We start from the raw sequence: 15172 nt of genomic DNA, 5'->3' as shown, positions 1-15172 counted from the left end.
TTTCAGGGTCTATTTCTGAGAGAACCCAAATGAAAACATCACTCCGGAGAATCTGCCTTCTATTAAAATGCATGCTCTCAGACCTGGGAGAGGAAAGTGGACTGAGTTTTGGATCACAGAATTGTCCTGCTCTGATAGTAAGAAAAGGAACAGAGTACTGGAAACTCAGTAAAATGCTTGCCAGCAATAGTTAAACAAAGAAAATGGTAATACCTCAAATCATATACCTCAAAAAAGGTAAGATAGGGAAGAGGAGGAAAGTCATTTTGATGTGTCTCAATGGTGCTTTCAACTGTATCCCAAACAGCACAATGGATATGATGAATTGGAGAAAATATTTAGAACTTTCCCTGAATACCTTCCAGCTTAGAGAGAATGCATAGGCATTTTGGGGTTGAGTCAAGAAATAAATTTAAAGAATAAAAGACATTATCCACCACCTAAAGACCTCAGAATCTTATTTAGAGGAAAAGCTGTTTGGGTTTATTATTTTAGAGTGAGGGCCCCAGGGACATAGATAGACAGACAGACAGACAGACAGATAGATAGATAAATATAAGATATTCCCAACCAGATGAAGTGATCCCCAATGAAGGACATTTAATGAAACCTCAGGAGAGCAGAGCCACTGGTTCTCTGAGACAAAGCCCATCAAAATATCCCTTCTTCAAAGCACCCAGGATACTGACAACAGAATAGAATACAATAAGATGTTTCTGAGAGGAAAGGCACAAACAAAAGTACACAAAGTTCTGAGGGAAGGAGAGTATGAAAATTTTATAGCCAGCTAAAGTGTCTGTTCAATTATTTAATTATTCTTGATTATTCCTTTTTATTTTATTTTCTATGCCTTTACACTGCACCTTGAGTATAAAGGCAACAAACCTTCTCAATCATGCAAGAACTTAGTATAAGGCCTGTAAAAACCTTCTAAAATTTGACCTAAAAATAAAGTCCATCCAACTGAAAATCAAAATTAAAAAACAAAACAAAACTGAGCACTGATCATTAAGTATAGGGATATAAAATGATGACAAAATTAATGTGGTATTTATGGCTTCAGAACAAAATGACAAATGTTACATTTTATGACAGAATAGAGTAATAACCAGTAAATATTAGGAGGCAGGGAAAGAAACGGGCAGATGTTATGTTCTCATCTTTTAAGCAGGAAGCAAACCAATACATTATCATGTTGAAACACAAACTTAAAAAGGAATTATGGAACTAGACAAAGTTTTTTTTTTCCTAGTCATTTTCTCAATCTTTTCTAATAATATTAGGAACTATATTCTAATCAAAAATATTTTCTGAGGATCAGAAATTTGTTCCATTTTATGTTTTTCTGATAAATTCTAATATAACAAAGCCTATTACCATTACATTTAATACTTTTTGCTTTATCTCATTTTTTACTTTAGTTTCTCTGAACTTTTTATTCTCTTTTTCTGTCTCTCTTTTCTTACCCTCCTCGTTTCTTACATATGCATGGTAAGCAAATACTTGGGAACATGTTCACTAAATAAAATATGACTTTTTGAGTTGTGAAATTTTTCTAAGATTTTACTTTATCCTTTGTACTTTACCATTTTTCATTTTATGAACATGTATAATGTTTACAAAAATACTAGTTACTATTCTATAAAAAAAAATAGGCTCTAATATTTGTTGTGAATGAGTATGAGATTGTGATTTTCTACATGGCAAGAAAGGAAAGTAGAAGCAGGAAGATGCTAAGCACCCCAGGAATTTGGGACATAAAAGAGGGAAAGAAAATTATAATAGAAATATGAGATCATCTTTTCCCCCCATAATTTTGCCTGAGGTTTTGGATTAAAGTAACTATCATTTAACTTTACTATATTGTTTTTATCTGCTATTTTCCTTAGAGGATCTAACCCCGGAGGAAGCTGAGGAGCCTTTTTCCCTTAATGACACCAGATCTCTCACTCTGACTCTCATATTTTAATCCTCAAGTTTTTCTGAGAATAGCAAAGGAAGACTGACCAATGCCCTCTTGCATTTGCAGATTAACAGATTCTGCTATTAACAAATTGGAAATTCTTCCTCTTATCCCTCTTACAGTGGGAGTCTTTTTCTCTTAATGGCAATATTAGTCCTACTTCTGCATCTTCATTATTAATGCAATCTATAAAGCAGTTTTATTTTTCTTGGCTACTGCAGCCTTCTGTTGAGTTTTAGGAGCATTAAATGGAATGACTTATCTGAGGGAACAAAGCAAAGATTCTATCTTCAAGTTAACAGAGAAGCCAGACAGTGGTAGGCAGCAATACCTGTGTCATGCTTTGTGGCCACTAAGTCAGGACTTACTTGTGAGGTCACAAAGAAATGCCTGACCAACTAATAACGCTGCCATAGTGGGTAAGGTGAGAAGAGAGTTTGCAGTTTCTGACTTGAAACAATGGACACTTGATCTCTATATGGCACAAATTTCAACATAAATATACTACAGAGGTGAGACCCAAGACAAAACTACTTTAAGGGCAACTCAGAGTCAAGAAACCCCACCTTGCAATTCTTTTAGCCTACTTGTTACTTGCATTCAGTCACACTAATAAAAAGTTTACCCCTCAAATATTTTGCAAAATCAGTGTCTTCTCTTAAACACAGTACCTAATAGCATGTAGTCACTGCAGTAAATATGCTGTTAATCATGAACAGCATCCCCATTTCCAATTACAAAATGAGTATTTAGAGGCATTGTTGTTCAAGGAAGCATTAATAATTTTGCTATTAATGAATAATTAACTTAGCTGACAGAATGAGCCATGTGCCACCAAGATGTTTTAAGCATTTTCTAATTACTCCTCTTTGGGTAAGATTTTTGATTCCCTTTTTGATTTTTTTTGTTAAGAAATGATCCCAAATGGACAAGCCATTTATTTTTGGCAACATAAGTCATTTGTTTCAAATTTGTAACTTTACAACAGACCTAAATTCAGAAGAAAATGACAATTACAAAATACATTTAAAATATTTCATATGTAAGTTCAATATCCATATAAATTATTACATAAATTATATGATCTAGATTATATAAATGTATAAATTATAATATACATCATATACTATAAAATAAAGTCACCATTATCACACTAATAACAGCGTATTTACATATATATATCCTATGGTAGAATATTCTGAACATATCTTAGGAAAGAACTATTTCATATGGCAAACTCAACATCTTTATTTTAAAAGCCCATCTCTCTGCTTGAAAAATATCAAAGCTAAGCTGCCATCGGGCAGACCCAGTTATATACAATACAGGATCATTTGGAGAGATGGGGGTGTGCACTGTATTTACTTTTAAAACATAGCTAGTGGGATGAGCTCAACGCTACACAAAGAACTCGGAGTTTCTGGGATAAACACATGGGAATTAAGGTTGGCGTGATAAGCAGAAAAAGGAGACTGAAGATTACAAAATTCAGTCACATTTCAAAATTTTCTGCTACAATAATTCACTTTATGTAGAATTAATGTGGCTGATTGAACGTTTGTGCTGTAATTTACTTATAATTAACATTTTATGGTGAACAGATTTTGCCATCTTCTTCATGCTGTGAACTCTAAGCCATAGGTCAAAAACAGAGATGAAACAGATAAGCACAAAATATTCTCACAGAAATATTAATGAGATTTTAATTTACTGCTTTAAAAACACATTTTTCATCAATGTCTGTATATCAAAATCACCATTTTATTTTAATTTTTAATCACATTAAAAATATAATGAACTCCTCTAGCTGACAGAAGACACTAAAAACTCTAATGAACAAAGGCAACCCTAGATAGGTCGAACTTTCCCCCAACTTTTTCAGGTGCCAGAAATAATGTCATATGGAGAGGTGGCGGTTAATCCAAAATAGGCAAGAATCTCTTCTCAATTAATCTACACATTTAATGTGGAATAAATTATTCGGGAGCACTTTCCCAATATGAACCCTAGAAAAAGTATTCCTATTAAAGCCAAGCCATCTGTGAAGACTAAAAGGAGGGCAGTATTTCACTTGTTTGATTTACTCCGTAGTAGGAAGTTCATACCTGTCCAAAGATTAGGATAGGGTCTCAAGCTTTCAAGTACAGTGAGAGTTGAGGGGTGAGGCATTTTCATTAGTTACTGTCATTATCAAAGTACTGCCTTTCTATCAATGGTTACCATGCTAGTAATACATTGGAAATTGTATCTTCTTTCTCATTTTTGAGTAATTGGCCTCAAAATCTCCTCCTGGGCCTCCCCGGTGGTGCAGCGGTTGAGCGCTGGGTTGCGAAGCTGCCCGCAGCCTCTGCAGCACCGGTTCGATCCCCGGCTGCTCCCCGGCTACTGGAGGAGGGTCCCGCATTGTGCATAGACCGCTCCGGCCACCCGCTGCTCCCCTCAGCAGTGTACTTCAGTCCCTCTGCCTGCTCTGCTCCCCACTCTGGTGAATTCTCTCACCCTCCCGCGCTTCTGACTGTACCCAGTGCTTGTATAAATAACTAAATAAATAAATAGATAAATAAATAAATCTTAAAAAAAAAAGAATAGTACTGGAAAAATGAAATTTAAAAAAAAAAAAAAAACCCTCCTTAGAGAGGTCACCTTTGATCCCTTCACTACATGATTCCATCATATCCAATCCTTCTCTTGGTATATAAATATACACATATAACGTTTATTTTGTGATAAATACAAACTTCAAGCAGAGAGTACTACAGCTGCTATCTTATCACTGTTTACACTGTAATTGCTACATTAAGTTTTTGTTGATTAAATGCTTGATTAACTGGGTTGACATTTGGGCCTTTGGGTATACAAGCCAACACGTTGTTTCCAAAGGTTAGCAAGAGTTGTTTCTCCCATCTACTAGAGATAGAGTATATTTCTTCACCCCCTTGAATCTGAGGTTTGCTTTGACTAACAGTATATGGTGAAAATGATTTCATGGAAATCAGCTTTATAGGATAGAGTAACGCTAGCCACGCACAGCTATTCTAGCCATCCCAACCCCAGCACCACCAGGCAAGTGAAAGAATCATGATTTGGATAGTCCAGCCCAGAAGATTCCATGCAGAGAGGCTCCAGACTAAATTATCCTAGCTTAGGTATCCTCACCATCTTTCCCCAACTTCCATCAACCCTCCCAGATGAGCCCTAAATGTCTTGGCCCACGGACAGGGCAATCCCCCACTATGCCCTGTCCAAATTCTTAAAGCTACAGAATCTATGAACATAATAAAATCATGGTTGTTTTGTACCACTGCATTTTGGGGTGATTTATAAGGCAATAATAGATAACTAGAACATCCCAAGAGGTTATAATATGCTACCATACATTTGCCTCTATCTCAGGTAACTTTTACTTTTATTATAGCGAGAAAATTCTGTTAAGAACTAAGGATCTACACATTTGATGTGGAATAAATTATTTTCTTATGAAAGTATTTTACAGATAAGAAGAAGATCGCGCATTCTTTGAAGCAAACTCAGGAGACTAGTAGGAATTTTGAAGCTGATGACAATCCCAAAAGAATACATATCTCATGAGGCTTTCATATGTGTTCTTTGAATTCTTGAACAGTTATGGACCACAGGACTTACCAGAGTCAGTGGTTTCTCCAGAAATTTTACTCAGGTTAATTAGCAATAACTAAAGTCCTTTCTTTTTATTCTCACAGCCAGATTTACCAAAAAAGCCTTTTACACACACCTCAATTTCTTCACTTTCTATTCATTTCTCAACCCACTCAAAGCCTCCATAATGACCATTCCCTTTTCTAAGTTAGAAGGTCATCCCCACCCCAATAAAGGGGGTGTGTGGCTAAGAGAGAAAGAATTGTGAAGTACCTACAAACACATGAGAAAAGATGTATCCGGTTTGCGTAAACAACCTCTAATATTTTGCAAATTTTTAAGATGTTTCCATCATTTATGACGACAGTGCTGGGAAAGCAAGGAGATTAGCACATAAGGCAGGAAAAAAAAAATGCTACAGAAAACTCACATGGGCTTGATTCAGCCCTGCCAAGTTCAGACGAAATAAGAGTTGGACATTTTCTACCAAGATCATGCTATCTGTTAGATTTACAAATGGAAGCTTATTGTTGCAAATTCCGAATTGCTTGCCTTTTTGAGGCCACCATTGGCATTGCTGATCGCCCATCATATAGATTAAATAAAACCAGATCAAGGCTACTTGACAGAAACCAAGATCTATACAGGCCTGAGTATCACACTCACCGACATGGCTTTGGAACAAAGGTGAAGGCATTAATCCATAAAAACAGCACCTCTAATAAGAAAGGCCCCAACAGTTCCCAGAGAATTAACATTTGTAATCTAAGAAGAGACATTTTGGGGAGAATGGATATGTTAATTCTCCCAATTCATTCTCAAATGATAGGAAAGTGCAAACTAAAGAATAGAAAATGGGGACCCAGTGACTGCATAAGTAGAACTTATATGATGACTGCACAGTTCTTCTTCCCATACCACATGTACCACTGCTGCCCATATCAGCCCCACAACCATCCCTGGAAAGAAAGGTGACACTGAAGACAGACCTAGCACATCCACGGAGAAGCCAGTAACACCTCACAACTGAATGAGGACAATTCATTTCCTTCACTTTCTAACAAGCTTTAACCCTGTCAAATGGCTTGTTAGAATTTCAAACAAAAAGCTAAATGACTACAAGCACTGTAAATCAGCGACAAACATGTACATATTTGAGGAGAAATTACACATGTATATTTCTCCTTTTTTAATAATTTTTTCCCTCAAAGGTTTGTTTGATAAGAAGTGGGTACCAATTAATTTTTACAGAGGTAATCTGATTTGGGGAAGAGGAAGGAGGCTCGAATGAAGAAATCTCAGACCTTGTTGAAAACACATGATCTAGCATTACTTCCTCTAATGGCACATATCCTACCATGCTGGTGATGGGGGCCCTTTCACAAACCATTTCATAAGGCTTCTATTTTATTCTACAAATTCTTAGAACCAGTAGCAAAAGCTCACTCACCTGGGGAAAATTGCTGTTCAAATGTCTCCAGTCCAGGAAACCATTCTTGCTGTCTTTGAAAAGTCCAGCAGAGAACAGGGTGCCAGAGGCGCTTGCTTTTAATGAGGGAAGTGGGAGGTAGGGTTCTTCTTAAGTGTCGGGAACCTTCTGCCTCTTTTGCTAGGATATCCTGCAACCTTCTACATTTTCATTTTCCTGAAAACCTGACAGGGTTATGTGACAGGCACATTCCAGTTGCTCCTTGTTTCCTCTTACAAGTATCTGAAAGGAAAAAAAAAAAAGGAGAAAGAACATTTTCAATTGTTAGATTCTTAAAGTGGCGAGAGAATGGGAGTTTCACAATTTCCAGATTGAAGCAATTCCTTCCTTTCCTTCCTCCCATCATCTCTTGCAGCACAGAAGACTCATGGTTATGCACATCACCTTCCACCCTACACAAAGCAGAAAGATAAAGACAAACCGAAGTGTCATGGAGACAGCATCCCCTAGACAGTATTCACAACTAAATCTCCTTGGAAAATATTGTTTTCTTTACCCAGAACATTTACTGCTAATAAGTGTGAAAACATAGGACAATAGATCTGATAGAAAAAACCACAGCCAAGTATGGTTAAAAAGCAGGGGCCACTCAAAACCCACCAGATTTCCTCTGCCTCCACATCCAAATGAAAACTACAAGCTTTAAATGGAGGAAAAGCTGTTCTGAGGCGTCGGGAATGGGATTCAGATATCAGCCTACCTTCTACCTGGAAGGCAAGATTTTATTAAGAAAGAATCACAAAACATCAACTACTGAAATCTATACACATACACATTAAATACGGACAGATAATTCTGTCTCCCTCCTCTTTAACGTTTTAATTCCTTTCTACACAAAATATTTGCATGGTCTCTCAGAGGCCTGCCCCCTAAGTGCCCTTGAGGAAGGCTCCTGGGTTCCAGGATCAGAGACATAACATGCAGGTGAAAGCGAATCCACAACTGCTGTAGGTCATAAATGGAGAGGGGACTCCCACTTCTGGGGGGTAGTCAAACCGTGTGTTTCTGGGGAGACTGGAAGACCCATCCCTCTCCTTTCCTGCATCTTCCTCTCCATCCTCAACCTGGATAGTCTATGTCCAGGTCTGGAAGATTTTTATTGAGGAAGACAGTTTTCTTCCATGGGGTAGCATCTCCCTTGAAACCAGCCTGGCAGGCCAAGGGGTAACATGAGACACCCCAGTTGGAGTGGATATCCTGGGTCCCAAACAATTACTTCCATGGAACGTTTGTCCCCAGTGGCAGCCTTAAAGCACCTGGCTTTGATTGCATTGTGGGAGCTGGAAAGTTTCCTTACATGTGGATCTGCTACTGATTAGCAGAGTGACCTTGGACAAGCTACTTAACCTTTGTGAACCTCATCCAGTCACCTATAAAATGAGAGACTAATACCTACTTCATGGCGGTGGCTGAGTCAAATAGTGCACAGAAAGACCTAGCACACCGCCCAGCTCAGGAAAGACACATTAATTAGGCTGGTTGTAGTTTTCTGCCATCTGGGCTTCCTCAGGGGAAGACAACAACTGAAGGAGTGTTGGGAGCCTGCTGCCCTGCGGGGAGCTGGAGTTTTTGGAGAGCACCTGTTTACTCTGCATATGGAGTTCCAGAACGTTAGAAGTTCTGCAAACAGAACTTCTTCCCAGAACTGTTCTCTGAGGATGTACTGGCTTCTTGCGCATGTTCCCTACTAACCAGGAAAACTTGTTTTCAGCAGTAACTTATTAATCTGTATAAGCAAAAACATAATTGTGTGCTGTTTTCTTGTCCCTTTGTTCATATCTTCAATAAAAGCTTGGGCTGAGAGACTGAAAGGCAGAGCTGCCCTCGATGGCTCGCCCCAGCCTTCCCCCACAGCAAATTCATTTAGACTCTGAGTCTTCGTTAATGGCAGAGAACTTCACTGTTTGTGCTGTCTGCAGCAAGGAGGAGGCACTGAAACTCAGTTGTTTCAAGGGTTCTTCTGTCATTGTAGCCTGGTTTCCCATGAATCACTTTGACCTCCCTCATCCCAACCCTTGCCCACAGAGTTACCTACTCTGGTAATAGCCAGTTGCTGGTTTTCATTTTTCTATCTCCTCTTTAGCCAATGAGGAAACAATCTATCCTTAAAGAAATCTCTCTCCTCCCACTTTCTAATCTTTTCCTTCTCATTATGTACCACTTCTTTTCTCTCTGCCTTTTAGACACATACATTCAGCCCCATAGCGGTTACCTGCTACTAAAATACCCAAGTAGAATTCTTGTGCCTGCCCTTTGAGCATCAACTCTGACTGTTACTACTTGTCCTTATGCCCCTTACCTCCCTCTGTCTACTCCAGGTCTCCTTCCCCTGCTCCTAACCCCAAGTCTTTATCTCTTTTGCTTTTGCTTTTGTCTCGTATTTTCCCTTTTCACTCAAAACATTTAAAATGACTCCTGATCGGGCCTCCCCTGGTGACGCAGCGGTTGAGCACTGGGCTGCGAAGCTGCCCGCAGCCTCTGCAGCACTGGTTCGATCCCCTGTCACCGGCAAGGGTCCTGCATGGCGTGACAGACCTCTCCTGCCATGCCTGCTGCTCCCCTCAGCAGTGTATTTCATCAGTCTGCCTATTCTGTTCCCCGCTCTGGTGAATCCTCTCACCCTCCCGCGCTTCTGACTATACCCAGTGCTTGTATAAATAAATACAATAAATCTTAAAAAAAAAGATACCAATTAAGTTAAAGGCTCTTAATAAGATCAAGGAAAACACAAAATTTATTTTAAATGTGGAAACATTTGTGGCATCACTGGGTACAGTGAGCTCCTGTTAATGATGCAGTATTACAGAGAACTCTCAGGTGCCCTTTACAGACTCTCCTCTCCATGGAGAACATCTTTGAAAATGACAGTACAAGATTACAATGTGGATATCTCCAACACTGATACAGACACGGCACAGAACATTTTCACCCCTGAAAGGCTCTCTTTCCACTCTCTTTCATTCTTGCCAACTCCTCACCAGCTCAACTTTGCTTTAATTTTGTGAATTTGAGAATGCTAATAAATGAAATCACGCAGTATGTAACCTTTGGGTATTGACTTTCTTCATCTGGCTCAGTATGCCAAGTTGTTGAGGGCATCAATAATTTGTTCTTCTTTAGTACAGGGCAGAATTCCACCGTGTGGATGTACCACAGTTTCTTTAACCATTTTCCCATTGAAAGGCATCTGGGCTGTTTCTAACCAGCTGAAGTTATTAAAAACATTTATGTACCGGCTTTCAGTTTTCATTTCTCTGATTTAAATGTCCTATGAGTGCAAATGCTAGGTTGTATAGCTGCATGTTTAGTTTTGAATTTTTTAAGAATCCCAAAATGTCTGCTGAAACAGCTGTGTCATTTTTACCTTCTCACCAGCAGTGTATGAGGGATCTGATTTCTCCCCATGCCTGCCAGCACTTCACATTGTTACTTTATTTTAGCCAATCTAGTAGTGTGTAATCCTTTCTCATTGGTGCTAATTTGCTCTTCCTATACAACCAAGGATAGTGAACATTTTTCCATGTGCTTATCTGGTATTTGTGTATCATTTTTGGTGAAATGCCTCTGCATGTGGTTTGCCCATTTTCTAATTGGGCTGTTTGCTTTTTTTTTTTTTTTATGGCTGAACTTTACATAGTCTAGTCACTGGATGAATATATGGTTTGCAATTTTTTTTTTTCAAGTCTGTTGGCTTGGGACATATTTCTGTAGGTCAATTTCTGAATTCTCTATTTTCCATTGATCTCTGTGGCAATACCACCTAAAATTGATTGATAAAGCTAAATAGGAAGACTTTAAATTGGATATATTGATTTTCTCCCATTTTATTCTTCTTTCAAAACAGTTTTAGCTAGTCTAGTTCCTTTTAATTTCCATATAAACTTTTGAATAATACTGGCTCTATTTCAAAAAAATCTTTCTACAATTTTGATAAAATTGTTAAACTTACACTCTACTCAGGGAGAACTAAAGTCTTTGAGTGCTCAAAACCATGAACATAGTATATCTCTCAATTTATTTAGATCTTTGATTTCTTTTACCATCATTTTGTAGTTTATAACATAAAAATCTCATATTTTTACTAAATTTACACCTGGGAATTGCTTAAGCTATTACACATAGAACTGTATTTTTAACTTTTGTTTTCATGTATTCATGCATAGTATACAGAAATACAATTGGTTTTTGTATGTTTATCATGTGTTTTGTGATTTTGCTGAACTTGTTTTTCATTCTATTTATTATTTCATTATTTTTGTAAAATCCTTGGGATTTTCTATGTTGACTATCATGTCTTCTGCAAATAAAGATAATTGTATTTCTTTCTTTGCAATCTGTGTAACTTTAACTTCCTTTCTTGGCTTTACTGAGCTGACTATAAATTCCAGATGGCAGAAGAGTGGTAAGGGTGGTCATTCTTGCTTATTTAGGAGAAAACATCCACTCTTTCATCAGTAGGTATAATGTGGTTATAGGTTTTTTGTAGATGCTTTGTATTTTTCTGAATTTATATCAAGAATGAGTATTGAATTTTCAAAAGGTTTTTTTGCATGTCAGTTGATGTGATATGTGATGCTTCTTCTCTGGCCTGTTAATATGATGCATTTTATTGTTGATTTTTGAACATTTAACAAGCTTTGCTTCCCTAGAATAGATCCCACTTGATCATGGTATATTACATACACACACACACACACACACACACACATGAAATCTACTTGCTGACATTTTGTTAAAGACTTTTAAAGCTATGTGCATGAAAATTATTGACGTGTAGCTTTTTTTAAATTTTAGTCTGGCCTTCGAATCAAAGTAATATTAACTTCATAAAATGTATTGAAAAAATGTTTTCTCTTTTGCTTCCTTCTGGATGAAATAGTGTAGAATTGGTGCTCATTCTTGAAATGTTTGGTAGAGTTCTTCAGTACAACCAGTGGGCCAATGACTTTTCTTTGTTTCCCCAACTTTCCTTCCACATCTTATTTCCTTAACTCCTTCCACAACTGTGCAAGATATGACACCTATAATAAAGTTCATACTTCTAATACTCATAGTATCTGCTTCCCTGACTGAATCATGATTGATACCTAGCTTGCTGCTATTAAACTGAAACTATAATCACAATTATAGTTACTATTTTCTGAGCGCTTAAAATAAGCCAAGCACCTGCCACACACTTTACCTTTGTTTTCCATGTAAACCATTCCAAAACGTTTTATTGTCACTCAACTTTACTGAAAAACAAAAAACAAAACTGAAGTACAGAGAAGTTAAGCAAGCTGTATCTAGACACCTAGGAAGGAGCAGAAGCAAGATAGAATTTAAACTCTTAGCCAGGCTTCTACAATGAAGTTCTTTCCATGAACATTAAAAATTTCTCTTTTCAAGGACAAGGGCATACATACAGTACTGACATATTTAAGACTCATTGGTGTCCATGGCTTCCAGTATAATCTGTGCTTTCTTTCTGTTTTGTTTGCTTTCTCTTTACCCCTACCTCTTTCCCCCTTTTTCCCTGCTCTTTGAGAATCTTCCCCTACCCCATAACCTAGACTTTTCCTCCATGGAAATGGCCCCTTACCTCCCTAGTACCTTTTTATATAGTTGGAAAGTAGGCAGTATCAAGTGGTATATCTCCTTTGAGATGCACTGACCCCACATAAGAACAGTCAGAAGGACACAGGTTGCAGGGGCGGTAGGATGGATACTGCACTGTGCTAAACCGAAGGCATGTCCAGGAGAGCAGAGGCAAGCGGGGACCTGTCAGGGCCAGGAGACACAAACCTGCTCAAAAACCAGAAAAGATGGTGCACTGTTACTCTGAGACATTCCTTCTCTTGTTCTGGCTTTTTTCTTTGCTCACTTTGGGCTCACATTTATTTATTCAAGAAACAGTATTAATGCATTAAAGTAAACGATACTTTGGATGTAGAAACGAACATTTTAGCAGAGGCCAAGCAGATCCATTCCATTCAGGGTATGCGTGTGTGTGCACGTGTGTGTATTTCTTTATTTTCCCTGAGTGCCTTTGCTAGGTAAAAGCCATCAAATATCATTGGGAATTAATACTAATTTTTTGAATAGCCCCAAAGAATTAAAGAGAGAATAAGAGAGAAGGACTAAGAGGAAGGGAGAAAGAGGAAAAGAGGGAGAAAAAGGGTAAGCTCAAAGGCAAAGAGAGCGAAATGGACCAGATTATACAAAATTAAAAAGCAAACACGAGCAGACAATTTGTGCCGAGTGATTGCAAGCAATTACAGTCCAGCTTTTCTGGAGGGAAGATGGGGGGAGGGGGTTATTTCAGCTTAAAAGGAGACTTTATTTATTCCTGATCAGCTTCTCCTACCATTCTCTCTTTTATTCTTGGATATCAATTTAAAAAAAAAAAATCAGCTTTCAGATGTCCCATGTCCACCCCTGCGAATCCACCCCTGGGCAGACAGTCAGGATTTAAGCTTCCAATCGGTTCTTTCTATAGCCCTGAAAACCAATTTGTTCATAAAGAATAAAATAAGGAGGGGGAGAGGGGAAACACAACAAGAGCATGTGTTTCTTTTAGAGGAGAGCTTCAATTTTACTATAATTGTCTAAAGACGGAGCGGCTTTGATCTGAAGAATTATTATTGTGCCTCAGATGCCGGCTGCTAATGTCACAGCTGTGCTGGGGCTCGGCCACGCCAAGGGGCTTGGGGACCAACTTAGTCCCTGACCCGCCTCGGGGTCCCTTGCTTCTTATCTTTCCTTTGTCCACATGGCGAAGTTCACTTTCCTGGCCTGTCCCTCGACCGAGGAAGGCCACGGTTCTCCTGGTTTTATCAGAAGGTGGGGCCAGAGTGGCAGTGGCACAGTGAGGGTTGTCGAAGCTGGGCGGGAGTGGGGGTTTTACCTTCACAGGGTCAGCCAAGGGCTGGATGTGAATGTGGACTAGAGAGCAGACCTGGTCCTCAGATCGGGGACCCAGTTGCTCTGGGTCCCACTGGGCCCCCCTGTGTGGCAAACACAGAACACCACCAGTTCCAGCACTTTCAAAAAACACACAGAACTAGTCAGTGTGTTGCTCTGATTTCAATTTTCTGATTTAATAGTTACTCTCTCTCCTGCTTATAGTGCACCAAAGCAAAGAACTCAAGAAGCAGAATTCAACGTGCCTCTTTCTTTCAAGTGCTAAAAGCTGTATTTAGAGTCTGAGAGCTGAGCTGTTTTCAGCATTATGTTTCCGTCCCTTTCTTGCTTTCTGGAAGGACAGAGCCAGATTGGTTCTCCTATGTCACTCATCCAATGGGATGGGCTGGCCAAGATGAGCTCAGGACTGCTGCAATTGGCCCCTCAACCCCTCAGCTCCCTTCCTTCCACGTATGAAGCCACCTTGCTTGCAGGCACCTCTTCGATTTTACTGGAGACTGGAACCCTTACAGGATCCCTCTCATCCGTTCCTTTTCTGGCTCCCCATTGCCTGGGACAGGAGAGGTCTGCTGTGCCATGTGGGAATCTCCCTGGCTGGCCGGGAATCGAACCCACACTGCAGAGGCTGCAGACAGCTTTACAGCGCAGCGCTCAACCCGCTGCACCAGGGGGGAGGCCCCTCACCATACTTTTAATATTGCTCTGGGGCTGTCTAGATTTCCTGATCTTCCTCCTGTCATTTTCTCCTATGTTTGATTGAAGTACAAAGATCTCCTCTAAACACCCTAGCTTGGGACTTGAGGCTCCATAGAGATCCCGTCCTCACACGTTGCTGTAGCTCCCACCCTGCTCAGGCCTGACCCACCAGGTGATGGGCCCCTCTATTAAAGAAGGGTTCAGTGAATTCTCGCCACTGAGCCTTTGCTTATGCCTTTCCCCTGCCTGGAATACAACCTCTCCCTTCTCTTCCCTTCCCCAAGTCCTTCTCCTCTTTGTGAGCTCTGTTCAGAGCCTAAAGTGTAGATGAAATGGGTAAGAAAATTATTCCAAATGGACATGAAACAAAGCTTCGAAATCCAAGCTACCTAAAACGGCATGGGGTACAGTCTCAGGGCGGGAGGAGCTGACGACAGGAGAGGTCAGGTGAGAAGGGATGGAGCCCACTCCAGGTCGCTAACCCAGTGTTCCTCAAACTAGAAGAC

At 39.4% G+C, this 15172-nt stretch overlaps 1 protein-coding gene across 1 annotated transcript in view; it reads right to left on the bottom strand.

The window, feature by feature from the left end:
• ZFHX3 (zinc finger homeobox 3) overlaps positions 1-15172 on the bottom strand; it is a 1259585-nt gene that overhangs the window by 561409 nt on the left and 683004 nt on the right. The window contains 1 exon segment of the mRNA XM_054696960.1: positions 7029-7289. The gene's annotated coding sequence lies outside the window, so the exon portion shown is untranslated.

This window comes from Talpa occidentalis, unplaced genomic scaffold (genome assembly GCF_014898055.3).
Source record: "Talpa occidentalis isolate TD23 unplaced genomic scaffold, MPIMG_talOcc4v2.1 talOcc4.17, whole genome shotgun sequence".
In the NCBI taxonomy this organism is placed as follows: Eukaryota; Metazoa; Chordata; class Mammalia; order Eulipotyphla; family Talpidae; genus Talpa; species Talpa occidentalis.
The sequence above is the reverse complement of the archived record's forward strand: the minus strand, read 5'-3'. Positions and strand labels throughout refer to the sequence as shown.